Source organism: Calidris pugnax, unplaced genomic scaffold (assembly GCF_001431845.1).
Source record: "Calidris pugnax isolate Ruff unplaced genomic scaffold, ASM143184v1 scaffold320, whole genome shotgun sequence".
Classification (NCBI taxonomy): domain Eukaryota; kingdom Metazoa; phylum Chordata; class Aves; order Charadriiformes; family Scolopacidae; genus Calidris; species Calidris pugnax.
Window position 1 is genome coordinate 421,605 of NW_015091056.1, and position 18,064 is coordinate 439,668.

The following is an 18,064-nucleotide window of genomic DNA, read 5'->3' on the forward strand; positions in this document are numbered from 1 at the left end:
CCCACTTGAGAAGCTGCTCTGCAAAGGCTTGGAGGTCAGCAGGGCTCCAAGGAGATGGGTCACTCCAAGCCTGGTGCTGCCATTGGTGTGACAGCAGACTGGGGTCTAGGTGGATGGCAGATTGGGGCTTAGGTGGACAGCAGACCAGGGTTTGGAGGGACAGCAGACCGGGGTTTGGAAGGACAGCAGACCAGGGTTTGGAGGGACGGGAGACCAGGGTTTGGAAGGACAGCAGACTGGGGCTTAGGTGGACAGCAGACCGGGGTTTGGAGGGAGAGCAGACCAGGGTTTAGGTGGACAGCACAGCCTTCCAGCTGATGGGCCCCGAGAAATCTAACCATCTACTAATGCAACAACCCCACAGCTGCCTGTATTACAGTAATAAGAAGATGCAGATGAACTTTGTAAGAGTTTAATGCGGAAGAGTGTCACAGCCAGCTCTTCGTCAGCGTTTTCTCACCCCTCTATTAGGCAGGAACAGGCAGGGGCAGACCCCCGTTCTCCCCCCTGTGCAGGCTGCCTGGTGAAAGAAGGCTCTGCTCTCCCCCAGGACACGGCGTACAGCTGCTTATTTCTCTCATATTGGATGCAAGAGCTGCTGAACCCTGCCAGAGATTTACCTCCTCCTCAGGCTTCCTCATTAAGCGTGCAAGGGTAATATTTATATGAAATCAGCTTTGAGCTACATCCAAAACACAGCTATCCCAAAGAGTATTAATGGGATTCTATCCCTCTAACAGTGAAATGCTTCTGCACAAGCAGAATCTACTTATGCAATATTATAATATGGTAGCTTTCCAAGGTTCCTTGCAGGAAACCTCTCCTCTGATTTTGGTTGGGATGCAGACCTTAAGGCACTGAAGAAACCTGATTTAAAATAATTAAAAGTATACTTCTCATTGTCAAATTTAGAATAATTATGAAAGTCTACGCTTAGAAAACCATTTTGAAATTGCTGTGAATTATAAATGCTTTAGTCTTGTACTATGGATTTTCTGAAATTTAAGATAAATGTGCACTAAGTCATTTTCATAATGATGTTTTCAATGCAGCATCACTCCCAGTCTCAGGTTCAGAGTATTCCTGTCCCTGTGGCTGCCAGTGAAACTCTATTTCTGTCTGTAGGCAAGTAATGTTCAGTAGTGCCTTGTCTGGCTCCTCAAGAGGCTTCACTGATGGACAAACGACTGCACCTTGAAACCACAGAAAGCAAACTGCCAACCTCCCTGCCCAGAACTGTGAACGTACCAGCAAACCTGCTCTCAGTAAACAAAAGAACCTTTGTGTCAATGAAAAGGTCAAAAAGCCAAAAGCCATCTTGTCTTCTGCTAAGAGAATACTCTAGACTGAAGGAACCGAGGTAACTGGACCCAAACAGGCCTGGTGATGTGGACGTTTGAGTTGACCAGTAAATGAAATGTGCTGCAGAAAACCGTACCAGATCCCATCTGAGTGAGAAGAGTCAAAAAACAGATAATTTTTCTGACCATCCGAGACCATCTCCCACCTCTCAGCAATACCCCAGACTACTCCCTTGTTATAATTAGGGTTATGTGGGGTATTATTGGTGCCAAAACGTTGTTGAATACACAGGACCTATTTAGCAATCGGCTGGACAAAACAATAGCAAATAGACCATGAAAGCAGTAACCCTGTGCTGGCAGAGACGGACACAGGATGATCTAATTGACCTCCTGCGTTTGAACCTTGTCATCTGTCACTGGCTACGGGCTGCAGAAGAATGACAAATGTGTAAGATGAAAACAGGTTTAACAATAGAAGAAGAAAAAACAAATGCAAACGCAGAACGCAATACGATTGCTCAAGATGCAAATTATAACCAGACCCGGGGCCAGATTAAGAAATGATGAGTACACTCCGAGTGCCAGACTCCAAATAGTAGGTTACTGTAATGCCTCCTCTTTAACCCCACTCAGCCTCTTTGCCAGCAGCAAACTTCCTCGGCAGGACCCGGAGCTCCTCGTGTTCAGGATGTAGGTGGGAACGCACACTCAGAGCTCCAGTTTTACTTCTAGCTCTACGGTGCGTAAGAGATGACGACCTGGACTTCATTCTACGTAGGGAGGAGTCCCAGGGAGCAGGTCCTCTCCCCATGGCAGCTGGAGGCTGGACAAAACCTGTGGCTGTGGAAAAAGGTGTCATTGTCACGTCACCTTCGAATACAGCTCTGTAAATTGTCACGTCACCTGTAAAATACAGCTCTGATTTCCGAGAGTTTATACTAGAGGCTACACCAACAGTAGTGCTGTAATTAGCTGAAAAATGGTGTCATTGTCACGTCACCTTCAAATACAGCTCTGTAAACTCTGATTTCTGAGAGTTTATACTAGAGGCTTTACCAACAGTAGTGCTGTAATTAGCTGAAAAAAAACCACCCTGGATTTCTACTATAATCAGCATGAAAATCTTTGTTTGTAGAAGAAGTTAATCTGCATGACTTCTGTTTGAGCTGCTGTGTTGTCACTCTGTGCACGTCCTGCAGCCAGCCCCGTTAGGCCAATGAGTAACCATGGGAGGATTCTCCATCCTTTCCCCAGGCCCAGGCAAAACACAGGGAAAGAGACCGTTCTTCACTAGAACTGCTCTCCTTCCTTCCTTCCTTCCTTCAGGAAACACTGGATTCGCTCCCTAATTCCTGCTAAAGAAGCAACTCTAGTCATAGAATCATAAAATTGCCTGGCTTAGAAGGGACCTTTAAGATCATCTAGTCCAACCATCAACCTAACTCTGATAAAAACCATCACTAACCCATGTCTCTAAGAACTATGTCAACCCGGCTTTTAAATATCTCCAGGGACGGTGCCTCAACAATGCATCCCCACTTTGAGCTGAAGCTTAAAAGCTTCATAAAAGAGAGAAAAGAAGGAAAAGTGCTTATGAAGGGCCACAGCCCTGCTCTTTCTCATCTCTGCTACCCACATCAAGGTCCACAGAGCACTGGGGCTTCTACAACATCAGGAGGTAGCTGGTCAAATGGGTACACCCTGCTTACTTCAAACACCCCACACCTTCCATGGCTGTTTGTGGGAAGTGAAGGCGCCTGCTGGAGAGAACACGGGAGGTTGTCACCCCACCATCAGCGTTTATGGGCCAGCAGGACCTACAGGCCTGGCAGAAAGGCATTTTTATTAGCAACACTTCTAATCAAATTACTTGATTACAAGATTAAGCTAGGGTTTTGCAAAGTTATTACCTCAGTTGCCAAAGATTTTCTTACTTATTACTGACCCTTTTATGCAACAAAGAGTGGGCTACAGAAAGATTCACAGACTTTTATAAGACTACATCATTCTTCAATTAAGAAAGGTTGAGAAACAGTACCCTTATTGAAAATGTTCAAAGAAGTTACAAATCCCCCTGCTCGCTGCCATTTGACTTTCAAAGCCAGGTTAAGAAGGGAAAAATATAACCTTAAAACAGACAGATCAACCTTTCCCAAAATCTTAGCTGCAATAGAAATGGAGCTGGAACTACAAGTGTGACCTTTTAGTTTGCAGTTTTCCAACTTTGTCTCTTGCAAGTAGAATTACTAATAAGTTTAGGCTCATTTTATTCCTCAGACTCTTTAACAAAAGCGATTTCTGCCCTCCATCTCTAACAAAAGGTCCCCAATCTCAGCATTACCCCAACAGCTCTAATAAACACTTACAGGTCTCCACTGAACAATTTCTTTGCAAATCAGATTGACACAGAACAATTTCCTTGGCCAAGAAAACCAAGAATTCAGCCAAAAGAAAAAAAAAAAAACCACCACCTTTCCCCCTCAATTTTCAGGCAAACACACAACTGTAATAATATTTGAGCATATTTTATCATCAAAATCAACTACTTCACTCTTAAACAACTTGTACTCTTCAGCCAACCATCCAACTAAACTGCTGGTCTGTCCAAACAATTAGTCATATTTTAAACCAACGATAACAGGCAAAATCGTAGTTTCCATAATAAATAAAGTGATCATTTTTAGCAGAAACCATACTTTGCATCTGTTTCTCCAATATATATATGTTATTGCATGTATATCAATGTAGTTAATGCTCAGATGACAACCGATGGAGAACAGCAAAGACGCCGAGGCTGGCATAGATCCTGCCTCCTCCTGAGTTTCTGCTTCTGGGACAGGAGTCAGGAAAATGAAAGGTCTCGGTAAACTTCATTCTGTCACAAGTAATGAGTAGGAGAGAGGAAGGTGAACCCACAAAGAAACCAGAACAAGATGAGACCTTGGGATTTCGAGTTCTCTTCCAATTCATATAAACAGAGGCTATTTCCTTTCGGTTTAATTCCCCACCCCAACGCTCTGTAGCACATCAGAAGCAGAGGTCCCAACCATTTTCCTGACTGAATTACCACAACACGTTCCCAGAACAACTGCAATCTCCAGGAGCGCTCAGGCCATCGGTGGCCATCCCATGAGACTGGTGGCTCTGCCACCTGACGAGGGGCGGGTGGTTTTACTGCCCTGAAGACCAGACGGCCACACGTGGTCTTTCCAAGCCCCTCACCCCAGGGCACAGTGTCCTGCTTCAACAGAAGCAACACTGTCAGCACAAAATAAAGCAAATCAACACATCAGTTCTGGCGTCCCACCACGGTGTGGAGACGGGGAGAATGGTGCCTCTCAGCCTGTGACACCCCGGTGTAGATGCCATGCCCCTCTCACCACCCCTCAGGCAGGTGCTGGAGGAGACCCATCACCCCTTCCAAGCAGCTGGTCTGTTACCTCAAGGTCGGCTGCAGCAGGACCCCCCTTTTTCACAATAATCTGCTCAACCAAAGACTTGGGACCTTCAGAACACAAACCCAGGCTTTGGTGGGGTTTTTTTTGGACCGGGATTTGTTTTGTTTTGTTTTTCTTTTCAGGCAGAAATTTGTGTAACAGGGAGCACCTGAACTAACTGAAATCTAAGTAATGATGTGGGGAGGGAGAGGGGAGGCACGGGAAAAGGAGTGGAAAAGCTTGGTCGTCAGTAATTCCTTACCAACAATAATTTCTATAGCTGGCTAAGCACCTAAGCATGTGCAGGGCTGCATGCACTGAAGTCTTCCTCTGGATCCTCTCCAAGACATTAATTAGAGCTTTCAGAATTAAAAAATATACATATACAATTATAAGTAATGAGATTATGCATTTCGTGTGACCCCATCATTTCCAGCCCAATGTAAGAACAGTAATTTTGGAGGGGTCAGTTGCCCTTTCTTATCCAAAGGACTTGGGCCAATGTAAAATTACTAAGTGGGAGGAGAATTAAAGCATGTCGCTGGAAACTGCACAATTTAAGTCTCTGGAGATATACATCTGGTTTTATAGTTCATTCTTTGATATTTTTCTTTAAAATCCTGAAAAAGTACAAGCAATTGAATACCAATTAAACCGTTACAGTGTCTGCAGGGCTTGTTTTCCATTACTGGTTCAATAACCTAAATGAGGCGCTTTAGTTACTTCTAGAGAGTCCAGATTTGCAAAAAAAAAAAAAAAGACCCTCGTGTGCACACACACCTTTGAATGCTGAAAAGCCCGGTTTATAAAATCCCATCCTGAGGTGGGTTTTGGGGGGACTCGGGGCAGAGCCAGCAGCTGGCCACCGCTTCAGAGGAAGGCACCGCTTTTGTCCCGCTCAGAAGAGCTGTATTTCTGACAGCGAGTCAGAGGGAAGGACGTGCAGCCACTGGAGCTCCAAAGGCAGCCTACAGCTACGAGAGGGACTATAGCAAAGTGACAGCACTGGTGCTTTGCAATTATAAATAAAGCAATCTCAGAGATGGAACAGAGATTCTTCACCCCCTTTCTCAGAACTCATAGATATTAGCACCACAGATTAGTTGGACACTTTAAAAACAGCCCTATCCGACTTCCCAGGTGCTTCAAATCTACAAAGCAAGAGGCAACTGGAACCAAATCAGAGTCCTCAGGTACCAAGCTTACAGAGTGGCAAAAACCTTAAGCCAAAAAGTGGTGAGATTTCCTACTCTCTGCCCAGACTACAGAGGATGCAATATTTCATGGCAGAAGATTGCCATGGAAGATATTTGCCTGGACTTTTTTTAATGAAGTCTATTTGGCAGCTACAGGGGAACGGGCCATTAGGTATTTTTCCGTCTCCAGGGTCTATAATTCTCATTTCCCCTAGGAACAGCAGCCTGGTGTCCCTCTGTGGCAGCGAAGCCAGAAAGGCAGAGGTAAGCACAGACACAAAGACACAGGCTGCTGGGACAGCCCAGGCCATCAGCTGTCCATATCTGGTAGCCAGTAATGGGATAGTCTGCCCTCCTGCACTTACAGCTGCAAATATCCATCATCGTAGAGCGGGAATTCATTTCTAGAAGGACAAACAGAAAACTTTGAAAATAATCTTGTGGGCATGTGCTGGAAGCCCCTCCCCACCCTGTCCCCGCTCCCTGTGCTGACGTGCTGCATCCTGCGGAGAAGGCTGAGACAGACCCTCAGAGACCTTGTGATGCTTTTCTCCTCACCTTGTCACAGCTCTGCTGAGTGATGCAGGAGGCTCTCAATGGCCCATTCTCTCTGCAGCCAGGGAACAGTGTCAACACCGCTCTAGATTTCAGATCTGGCAGAACGTGCCTGAAGGTGACATGGAAGAACAGTACGTTTTGAATGACATCTCCGCTCTCATATGACTCCTGTGAAGGGCTGCCACTAATAAGATAAAGCTCTCTTAAAAATTAAATGTTATTCTTGTGCCTCTCATACTGAGTATCTCAGCACAACACTGAGTTAAACAAAGCAGGCACTTATTTTAGATGTGGAGTGATAAGCACCAATTACTTACCAGTTTTAATGAAATTCTGTGAGCATGTTTCAGTCCCAGCACCGTCGGTGCTCACAGAACAGCAATGCTCCGTAGATAAATTAATCTTTCTTGACATCAGCAATCACATGCATGTAGATATGCTCCGTAGATAAATTAATCTTTCTTGACATCAGCAATCACAAACATTCATTTTTTTCGATGGAAAACCTAACCCAGTTGGGTCCTTTGCGGAAAAAACCTTTCAGACAAGCTTTGAAGATAACCACTACAATAAAGGATTAATTCTCTTCATTTCCCAGGTCTCGATCTGTTTGCTGCAGTCCAGTAGGAAATAAAAGAGTACCTTGCTTACAAATGACAGTTCAGAGCAAATGAATGGTGCCGATTACAAACTTTGACATTTTACTTCAAGATCATACTAACTGTCTGGGAGAGTTTAACCATCACTGAGAAATCCACCTGCGTTGCTGCTAATGCTCCCAGGCAGTTCACATAACCCGTACTTTGCTCAAGAGAACACGCAGTACATCCTGGACAACTATTTTCTAGTTCACCATTAAATTCCCCACTAGTGTAAAAATCAGTCTTTCTTTCATATATTTTCAGTACACTTCTATGGATCATTGATTCTTTCCAGTTAGAAAGAAAATGAATGTCCACAAGCATTACATACATTAAACACTGCAACAGAACCCTACAAAATGACCAGCTGCACAGGTCCAGGTTTTGATCTACAGATCCAGATGTTTTGTTTCCCCAATCTCCTAGCACGGAAAACAATCTCCGTGGATGTCCTGCATTGTGAGCTGGTTTGGGTCAACCCTAGAAGAAAAGACGGCGGAGCAGTCTGAGAGCTGGCCTGAGACTTGGAAGGTCTTAACTCCTGCTCCACCAAGGGCATCAGGTATGGCACTGAGCAAGTCATGTTTGTAAGATGTGAATACTACCTATTTCGTGAGGGTCTTGTGAAGGCAAATGCATTCAAGAATGTTAGACACTCAAGTGTTATGGCCATATGGTTCATATAAATACATAAAATAATTGTGCAAGCTCCGTGGCTGGGAGATCTGCAGGGTGAGGAGCCCTTGGTTCCAACAGATTTGTAGAAAGAATGGCCACAGGCCTAGACAGAAGGAGTCTTCACCCTGAATTCCTACAGACAGATGTTCCACATGGGAAGACACCCTCAGCTTTGCATTTCACACCCAGAAAACCCTTCAGGCAGGTTATAAAATCCGGGGTACCCATTGCAGTCACAGTGGCTGCTCTGTCACTCCACCATCTCCTCGCACAGGGTACCAATGTCCCCATGCATCACACAGCATCTCCTTCCAAACACCCCCAAAACTCTTCTGCCTGCTGGGGAGCTGCCTTACTCTGCTCCCCTGTTCTGCTCTGGGTGGGATTCACGAGTCAGTGATCTCACACGTTGAATGTGGTTTATGTCCTGCTGCTCAGACCTTAACCACATGCACAGGGACTGTCCCACCAAACCACACTTGGAGAGTGAAAAACCCAGCACGTCCCGGTACCATCGACCCAGGCACACTCTTTGGAACACCCGGCTCAAAAAGCTGCAGTGCCTGAATTAAAGGAATCCCAGCCCCCCCCACCCCCATCTGACAGACTGAGAGGAAAGGACTGATTTCCTCAGTAAAAATCAGTAGCCACTGAGATGCAAATCCAAATAGGACAAAGATCAAATCAGAAACACACTCTGCTCCAAAAGGGCCAGTTTCATGGGGCTGGAGACTGTTATGAGCCAAATCAGCTTGGAGAGAGTATTTCTGAAAGGAAAACAGAAGTAATTAGGAAGTATTGAAAAGGAGAGCACTGAATCCCTAAAGATCCACAATCACACACACAAAAAGCAACTTTTTGCTGCTGTGACACACTGTGGCTGGAATCTTCTACACGTTAAAACCCTCCAGAACCTGAAGAGGGGCTGCCAGTGCCCCTGGACCACAGATCTCCTCACGCTCCCCTGAGCTGCTAAATCCATGGACTGAAAGCCCAGCTCCACCACTGATCCTCACGGTTCCTCCAGGGGAAGGTCAGCACAGCCTGTCCCTGGATCACAACAAAGAGGAAAGCTCTCACCAGCCCCAGCACAGCTCCCCACTGAAAGGAAAAACACAATAAAGAGTAAGGTGCAAGTGAGTAAGTGACCCCCCCCAAAGCAACCCTCCTCACTTCAGTTTACATTTCCTTTTCTCAAAGCCATGGTCAGTCCATGTTTAGGAAGGCAACCAACGATTTTTATTCTTCAACCTTCCACAACTTTAGGTTTAGCAAAGGCCACTGAGACCCAACAGAGCATCAGCTGCCTCCCTGCTGCCCGAGGCTCCTGGGTGACACAGGGAGGACCACAGGGAGCTGAACCAACAGCCACCTCCCAGGGGAGAAAATTCACTCCCCTGCAGCAACCTTTGTCAGAGAAAAGAATGGTTTTCTGCTGGTTTGGTAAGTTGAACTGGCCGAGGAAAGGCTGCAGTGAGAACCGGAGTCAGCGCAGGAGCAGGCAGTTCTGCTGAGCACACTGTGAGAAGAGCCAGGAACAGGGAAAATGCCCCAAATCCCTCTCCTTCAGCATCACCGCGCTGGCACATCGTCTCCCAGGCCGTGAAACCGCGCTGGGGACCTGCTGTGGAGACACAGCTCCTCTGCAGCACCTCGCATGGGATGACATCCACTGCTCCCGAGCAGGGTTCCTCTCTCAGCCCTCAGCTCCCCAAAGCAGCACACACAGGAATGACCTGGTGACAGGGGAAGTAAAATTAGCCACACTAATATTTAGATAACGCACGAAAACAGGAGAAGTAGGCAGCTACTCAGAGAAATCCTCAGCCAGAAAACTGAAAAAACAGCCAAAAGCACAAGGGGAAATAAATTCTGTGCCTGCCAAAAGAAAGGAGAGATTTTGATGTCCGGGTGTTCGCTCTGCTGTGTGCTTGTTGAATTCTTGTTTTTTACTGGATATTGAACATCAATGGGTTCATTTTTGGATGGACCCACTGGATGAAAATGAAGAGGCAGAACTATTTCATAAATATTCTTACCCAGCATCATAGAAGCAGGAGCTGACACACGCACAAATGAAATGAAGGTGAATTAACTGGCCTCGCTGTGCACATTTGGTACAGAAATACGAAGATGATGGCTGAAAATATGGCGGGTGCTGCCTCTCCTGCCTGACAGAGGGGCTGGAGTTCACCTGAGACACTCCCTGCCCCTTTCTGCCTCCCTGAGACTGCCTTCATCCCCACCGCAGGGCATCCCCAGGGGGGAGAGGAGCTCGGTCACTGCATTTCCCTCCTCCCTCCACGGCAGCCGGGAAGTCACGGGAGCCTGGGGACTTCTGCTGACAGCCCCAATTAACAGAATGTGCCACAGATACAACCCTGGCATTCCCTCTCCACGCAGGGGGTGCCGCGGGCCACCAGCAAGGTGTGAGGAGCAGCGAGGAGCTCCTGCTGGTGGCTCCAGCCCCTGAGCTGATGTGCTCACAAGCAGTTTCAGATGTCCTTGTGAGCTGCAGCCTCGTGCCTGGATGGGGGACCCTCTGGAGGCCATGGGAAGGGGCTGTCAGCGTCCCAGGGCACTGCTCAAATTCGGGGCACTGACTTTTCTCTGTCCCAGCCTGGTCACCAAGAGAGGAACACACCGAGCAAGGTCCTAGCAAGCTGACAAGCTTCCAGAAGGCTCCCCTGGCGAGAGGGAGGAGGGGAAGGAAAGAGGGCCGCGTGCCAGAGATCGATCTGTCCAATTTAGAGAAATTAATGTAATTGTTTGTGGCAGCAGGAGAGCTTGCAGCTGTTGGCTGCGGGAAGCCTGGCCAGCGAGAGGACACGGCGCTAACGCCGCCAGAACGGAGCAAGGGAGGTGAGCGCCCATCAGCTGGGACCAGGGATCTGTGGTGGCATCACGTCCCCCTTGGCCACTTCGACCAGTCCCTGCCCAGTGCAGCAGCTCTGAGACAGGGGCTGGCTGCCAGCACACAGAGCAGCGATGGGAAGGGGCTGTCAGCGTCCCAGGGCACTGCTCAAATTCGGGGCACTGACTTTTCTCTGTCCCAGCCTGGTCACCGAGAGAGGAACACACCGAGCAAGGTCCTAGCAAGCTGACAAGCTTCCAGAAGGCTCCCCTGGCGAGAGGGAGGAGGGGAAGGAAAGAGGGCCGCGTGCCAGAGATCGATCTGTCCAATTTAGAGAAATTAATGTAATTGTTTGTGGCAGCAGGAGAGCTTGCAGCTGTTGGCTGCGGGAAGCCTGGCCAGCGAGAGGACACGGCGCTAACGCCGCCAGAACTGAGCAAGGGAGGTGAGCGCCCATCAGCTGGGACCAGGGATCTGTGGTGGCATCACGTCCCCCTTGGCCACTTGGACCAGTCCCTGCCCAGTGCAGCAGCTCTGAGACAGGGGCTGGCTGCCAGCACACAGAGCAGCGGGTACGGGACAGCGCTGGTGAAACCCCACACCCAGATTTACACCTCGACCCGAAAAAAACAGGGTCTGGCCTGAAAAGGGGAGCACAAGGAGGTGGGTGGGAGCTGGCGGCCATGGGTTCTGTGTCCTGCCTGTCTACGGGCTCACTCCCTGCCCTGCACGTCTGCGTGCTCCTCTGTGCCCTGCACGCCTGCGTGTGAGCAAGGGAGGTGAGCGCCCATCAGCTGGGACCAGGGATCTGTGGTGGCATCACGTCCCCCTTGGCCACTTGGACCAGTCCCTGCCCAGTGCAGCAGCTCTGAGACAGGGGCTGGCTGCCAGCACACAGAGCAGCGGGTACGGGACAGCGCTGGTGAAACCCCACACCCAGATTTACACCTCGACCCGAAAAAAACAGGGTCTGGCCTGAAAAGGGGAGCACAAGGAGGTGTTTGGGAGCTGGTGGCCATGGGCTCCATGTCCTGCCTGTCTACGGGCTCACTCCCTGCCCTGCACGTCTGCGTGCTCCTCTGTGCCCTGCACGCCTGCGTGTTGCACATTTGGGAGCTGGTGGCCATGGGCTCCATGTCCTGCCTGTCTACGGGCTCACTCCCTGCCCTGCACGTCTGCGTGCTCCTTGGTACGGGACAGCGCTGGTGAAAACCCCAAAATCAGCACCTCACCCTGAAACAAACAGGGTCTGGCCTGAAAAGGGGAGCACAAGGAGGTGTTTGGGAGCTGGTGGCCATGGGCTCCATGTCCTGCCTGTCTACGGGCTCACTCCCTGCCCTGCACGTCTGCGTGCTCCTCTGTGCCCTGCACGCCTGCGTGTTGCACAAGCAGTGTGCTCACTCTGTGCCCTGCACGCCTGCGTGTTGCACAAGCAGTGTGCTCACTCTGTGCCCCACACACCTGCGTGTTGCACGAGCAGTGTGCTCACTCCGTGCCCCGCACGCCGCCAGCCGCTGCCCCAGCCCAGGCTGGGGAAGGCAGGGAGAGCACTAACAACCCTGCAATTACAAAACTGTGTTTGCTGATTTTTATTCTTTTCTTCCTTTTTTTTTCCCCATCTGCCTCAGGATCTGTGTGTTGCACGAGCAGTGTGCTCACTCCCTGCCCCGCACGCCTGTGTGTTGCACGAGCAGTGTGCTCACTCTGTGCCCCACACACCTGCGTGTTGCACGAGCAGTGTGCTCACTCCGTGCCCCGCACGCCTGCGTGTTGCACGAGCAGTGTGCTCACTCCGTGCCCCGCACATCTGTGTGTTGCACGAGCAGTGTGCTCACTCTGTGCCCCACACACCTGCGTGTTGCACGAGAAGTGTGCTCACTCCCTGTCCCGCACGCCTGCGTGTTGCACGAGCAGTGTGCTCACTCCGTGCCCCGCACATCTGTGTGTTGCACGAGCAGTGTGCTCACTCTGTGCCCCGCACACCTGCGTGTTGCACGAGCAGTGTGCTCACTCCGTGCCCCGCGCGCCGCCAGCCGCTGCCCCAGCCCAGGCTGGGGAAGGCAGGGAGAGCACTAACAACCCTGCAATTACAAAACTGTGTTTGCTGATTTTTATTCTTTTCTTCCTTTTTTTTTCCCCATCTGCCTCAGGAGATAAGAACAGTTGGAGCGGGACACGCTGAGGGGCCTCCGCAAAGCGGCTGCCAGGGTTTGCTGTCCGAGGCTTTCATCCATCCAGTTTTAATCCAAATTAGTAGGAGCTTCAGAAAGGGACTCTGGCAAAGTCACAGCTGGAAAGGTTTTCATCATTAATTCTGCCAAGCAAATAAAAAATACAATTGAAAAAAAAAAAAGGGGGAGGGGGGTTGGATGTAACAGTTTTTGGCGCAAACACGTTTTGGTTTCCTTTTAGAGTAAAAACAAGAGCCAAAAGAAAATCTATATTTAATAAAGAAATAGTCCCCATCTTTGTCTTCTTTGACATCTTTGCATAAGGCTACAAATGCTATTCTATGATTAATACAGAATTAATTTCTTACTGCTGAAATTCTCTCTGCTTTATGAGGAGGCTGGGGGCGAGGAAGGGTCCCGCTCCCCTGTCCCAGCGGCTCGGGGCCTGTGTGGCTTTTTGGCCGGTCCTTGCCCTGGCAGAGAGGAGGTGTTTGTGGAGCTCGGCCCTGTCGGGGGGTGCGGGGAGGGAAGGGCAGTGCAGGGAGGCGGGGGGGAGGTGGGGGGCACGGGGGCTCCCCCATTTCCCTAACGTCCCCCCCCGCCCAGCAGAGGCACCGGGCTGCTGGGGAAGCTGCTCCCCACCAACCACCAGGGAAGAACCCCCCGTGGGTGCACCCCCCGGGACAGCCCCCTCGCAAGCCACGCGGACTAAAACGTGACCTTTTGCAAATGCCAACTTTGACAAACACACACCCATCAAGCAAAACCAGCCCCTTTTCTCACAGTTTCCTTACCAGGGAGCGCTGTGCTGGGGAGCGAGGCTGAAGCCAAGGCATCAAGCACTCCCTGCCTCGGACACACCATGAAGAGAGAGTGGAAACTCCCCCAAACTTTCCTAAATCGCTGGGGTTTGTTTGTTAGCAGGACAGGAGGTTCTCCCCGAGACAGGGCTGTGTGTTGCTTGGTGATGCTGATGATTTGGGTTCTCCCGTCAGCCACCACCGCTCCTGCAAGGACCACGCTGATCTCAGCACCCACAGCTGGATGCCACCAGCCCCAGCACAAACCCAGGGAGCAGAACAACCCACCCGGGCAGGAGCTGTGGCCAGAGAAGGACCATTGTTTGTTTGTTAGCAGGACAGGAGGTTCTCCCCGAGACAGGGCTGTGTGTTGCGTGGTGATGCTGATGATTTGGGTTCTCCCGTCAGCCACCACCGCTCCTGCAAGGACCACGCTGATCTCAGCACCCACAGCTGGGTGCCACCAGCCCCAGCACAAACCCAGGGAGCAGAACAACCCACCCGGGCAGGAGCTGTGGCCAGAGAAGGACCATTCCACCCACGGCACACGGTCCCATGCAGAGCGGTACCCCAGCTCGGGGGAGGAGGACTCTGTCCTCTGGGCAAGGACCTACCCTTCCCATTGAACAGATCCAACTGCTCACAGGATTTGGTGGACAGAAGCAAGAACTTTGTTTCATTTCTAGCCAAAAATCATTATATTTTTATATTTTTGAACCTTCCCAATTACTTATTAAGAACTTTTCTAGCTGAATTTATCCTGTACTGAAACCTCGCCTTTCCACTTCTCTTTCTCCTACTGCTGCATTCAACAGAAAAAAAAAATATATAGATCAAGGATTGGTGTTGCTCCAAAACACCATCACTGGTGTCATTCCCAACGCTCAGTGGAAATCTTGCCCGTCAGTCTGCGATACAGCAAAGACACCCTGGGCTGCCCAGTTCTGGCACAACATCCCTCCTTGGCCATGGCTCAGAGACACCCCACCTCTCGGGGCAGAACCCACCAGAAGGAACAGCACCATTCACCACGACGTGACTATTTTGCCAATGGCACCTCCTCACGGAGATGAGGTCGTTCAGTTAGGGTTTATGCATTTGATTAGAATTAATTACTTATCCCATCGCATACAGTAACATGACCTGTTATTTTGCACTTTACTAGTGTAAAATTTATTAGAATGAATGCATGAAGAACAAGTTTTAAATTAGAATTTTATACAGCAAGTAGCATTTTCATTGAAAAGTAATTTTAAAGTAAGATTTAGTCTTGGAGAGAACTAAACCAGTGATAACACTGTACTGTTCTGACTTCTTTAGAAGGTAAGGTTTGTTTTATTTTAACCATTTTTATGTAAAGTTACAGAAATTTTGGACTAGAATCTCAGATGATCATTGGCAATTGTCGCATCTTTGTACCAAAGAGTCTCTCTCCATCACCCGAAAATTAAATTTAAAATCATTAGCTTTTGGGGAATCCTAAAGGGAGCGAAATGTGCTGTTCCCACCCAGCGGTGCCCCCACCAGCCCCGACCCGCAGGGTGGGAGCCTCCCGTGGGCTGTCACTGTCACCCACCCACAGCATCTCCTGGGGACACAGACTCCTCAGGTCGCACTGAGGTCATTGGGATCTCCCTCCCCCTCAGTGGATGTCAGCTCTCAGCTGCCCGCCTCATTTTAAGCAAAATACCAGCATTTTCAGAGCTCTTACCTGGCAAACCCGGCTGGAGGCTGGTCCCCAGAGGTGCAGCCACAGAGACCGTCCTGTCCCTGGGACATGGGCTCTGACGGGCCTTTCAGCTGAGAGGTCGCTGAGGTCTCCTTTGAGAGGTGTCCTCCGTGTCCACGGGCTCAGGAAAGCTGTAACTCATTAGAGGCACTGGACAAAGTAACAGCAGCAACGAGGACAGAGGGCTGGAACGAAAGCAGTTGTGAGGATACACACACACACAGGGATTTTTACACTCCGATAAGCCAAGAAGAGAACATCAAAGAAATATGTTTAAAAGGGTAGGCAGGTAAGTTATAGTTCGCTGTTTAAAATGATGTGATCACCAAAATTGATGACATAAGAGAATAAGGATAAAAAAAATATATATATACTTCCCCAATAAGCAAAGAGAGGAGCAAGGCAGAGGGACACCAGCCTCTCCGCTCCCCAGGTACCCACCACCCGGTGCTTTCAGGAGCAGGGAAGAAGCTTCCGGACCAGAAAGACAGCCTTGTTCAACTCTGGACCTCTGCTGGGACTGGGGACCAAGCTAACCAGCCAAGAAAGAACACATCAGATTTTTCTTAAGAGTCAGAAAAGAGAAACACAGTGGTGATGGGAGCCGAGCCAGCAGAGAACCACCTTTGCAGCCTCCAGCCCACCGCCAGCCGCTCGCCCTCCCGCCGGGAAGCACTGCCATCGTCTGCCCCGCTCCTGTCCTCCCCACGGGACACCGGGCAGAGGACAGGGGCACCATCTCTGTGGCACCTTCTCCGCCTGGCGGCCCTGAGGCTGTGGAGTTGTCCTGAGGACACTGGAAATAACCATTAAGAGAAACCTTAAAAAGCAGCGATAGAAGGAAAGAGAAGATGCAGAATTATTAAGGTGTTTCCTCCCTACAACATCTCTACAGCTCCTGTAATATCCGAACAGCCCAAGAGAAAGCCCGTACTTCATCTTCCTAGCAGCGTTTTTGACTGGGTTTGGACAGGTGACCCTTGGCTGAGAACTCACAAAAATGTCACTGCCTACTGCCAACCTCCATGTGCACCAATGACCCTCTTGTGAGTGACAACCCTGAGCTAAAATACCCCTCTAATGGAAAAAGGAGAGACACCTCTCCAAAAGGAGAGTTAAGGAGTTCCACCACGGTCTGCCAGCCCCCTGGACAGGCAGAGAGGAAGGAAGGAGCCACCAGAACCGGACCTGGAGAGCGCCCATTCCCAGGGGAGCTGCTCCGGCACGGGGTCCCAGCACAAAGACCAGGGGCTGCGCCCGAAACAAAGAGCCTGCTCTACCTGAGGAGACACAGTCAGAGGTTGTCCCAATAACAGCCACCAGTTTCTTCAGTTGGTTTAAAGGGAGGACTTCTGGAGATGCTCAGCAAGATGACGCATTGCTCTTTCCCCTCAGAGTGATGAGGAGGAACTGCTGAGTCTAAGCTTTCATGAGCTGGTCTCATAATTGAGTAGAAGTGGAAAGTTCAGCCAAGACACTTACCTTCCTTCTGGAAAAGCTCTTTGTGTGTTTTTATGTAGGTCTTTTTGCTTTAAAGAGAAGACCAAGAAGCAGCAGGACCAGCACTGGTTGTAGCAGGGGAAACAGAAATCATGGTTGGAGTTTCTGTCTCCAGGTCTTGTTTCCACGTGGGTTCTCTGGTGTTTAACGAGAGCTGAACTGGGATTACAACCTCTTCCCTGGAAGAGATTACCCACGTTGTCTTCTCCAACAACTCTGCCTATTTCAATAAAACTGTAGCTCCCTGTTATCTGTGGGACCTCATCAAACCTTGACCTTCTGTCAAACTTGTTCAAATTGGCCACTAATTAAGAAAGGCATTAGAGAGAGATGAGCAGGTAGGGCACGCAATTAATGGAGAGAAAATCTCTTTCTGCTACTTTTCCGCCACCCCCTCCGCATAGCCGTGCGGGAAGCTTGGCAGATGGGACCACCACCACCAGGTATGGGATTCTGTGAGCAGAGGGGGCTCCTTCCCCCCACAGAGGGCTCTGCAGCCGCAGACGGCCCCTGGCCATGTCCTCCAGCCGCTTCCAGCTCCTCCCTCCGCCCAGCGCACTGCAGCCCAACAAAGCGCTCCAAAAACAACGTTTATGTTTCAAAACTGGAAAATGGCACACACCAGCCCAACGGGAGCATGACAACGGCATGAGTTCAGCGCGGGCCCGAGGGCCGGCCCTCCCTGCCAGGGACGGGGAACTGGAACCTGGCGGGGAGGGACAGCAGGGAACCAGACCCGAGGAACGCGCCAGGAACCGCGGCCACCGCGGGCCAAACCCTGCCCAAGGGGAGCTCAGCCCCGCTGGAGCCAGCGCAGGGACAGTGACACGGCCCCGCAGCCACCGCAAGGCTTCAGAGCATGGCTCCAGAGCCGGGGATGGGCAGCTTCAACATCTGATTCCCATTCTCAGCCATCGCCTCTTCGCCGAGGCTGACGCAGGACCCCAAAACGCCTGGTTTCTGCTCAGAAGGGTGTTCTCCGGTAACGACGGAGCTGTTATGGATGAACTGCTGAACAGGGGCCACCCCACCGCGGCCGAACGGACTGAAAGTTGGACCTGGCAGAGGAGAAACAAACTAAATCATTCTCTTTGAACAGACAGAGCCAGAATTGCCCCTGCCTCACATCTTGTATAGCCATTTAGGTCGAGTCTATGTAAGGTAACTTTTATGAAAATGAAGTTATAAATACATAA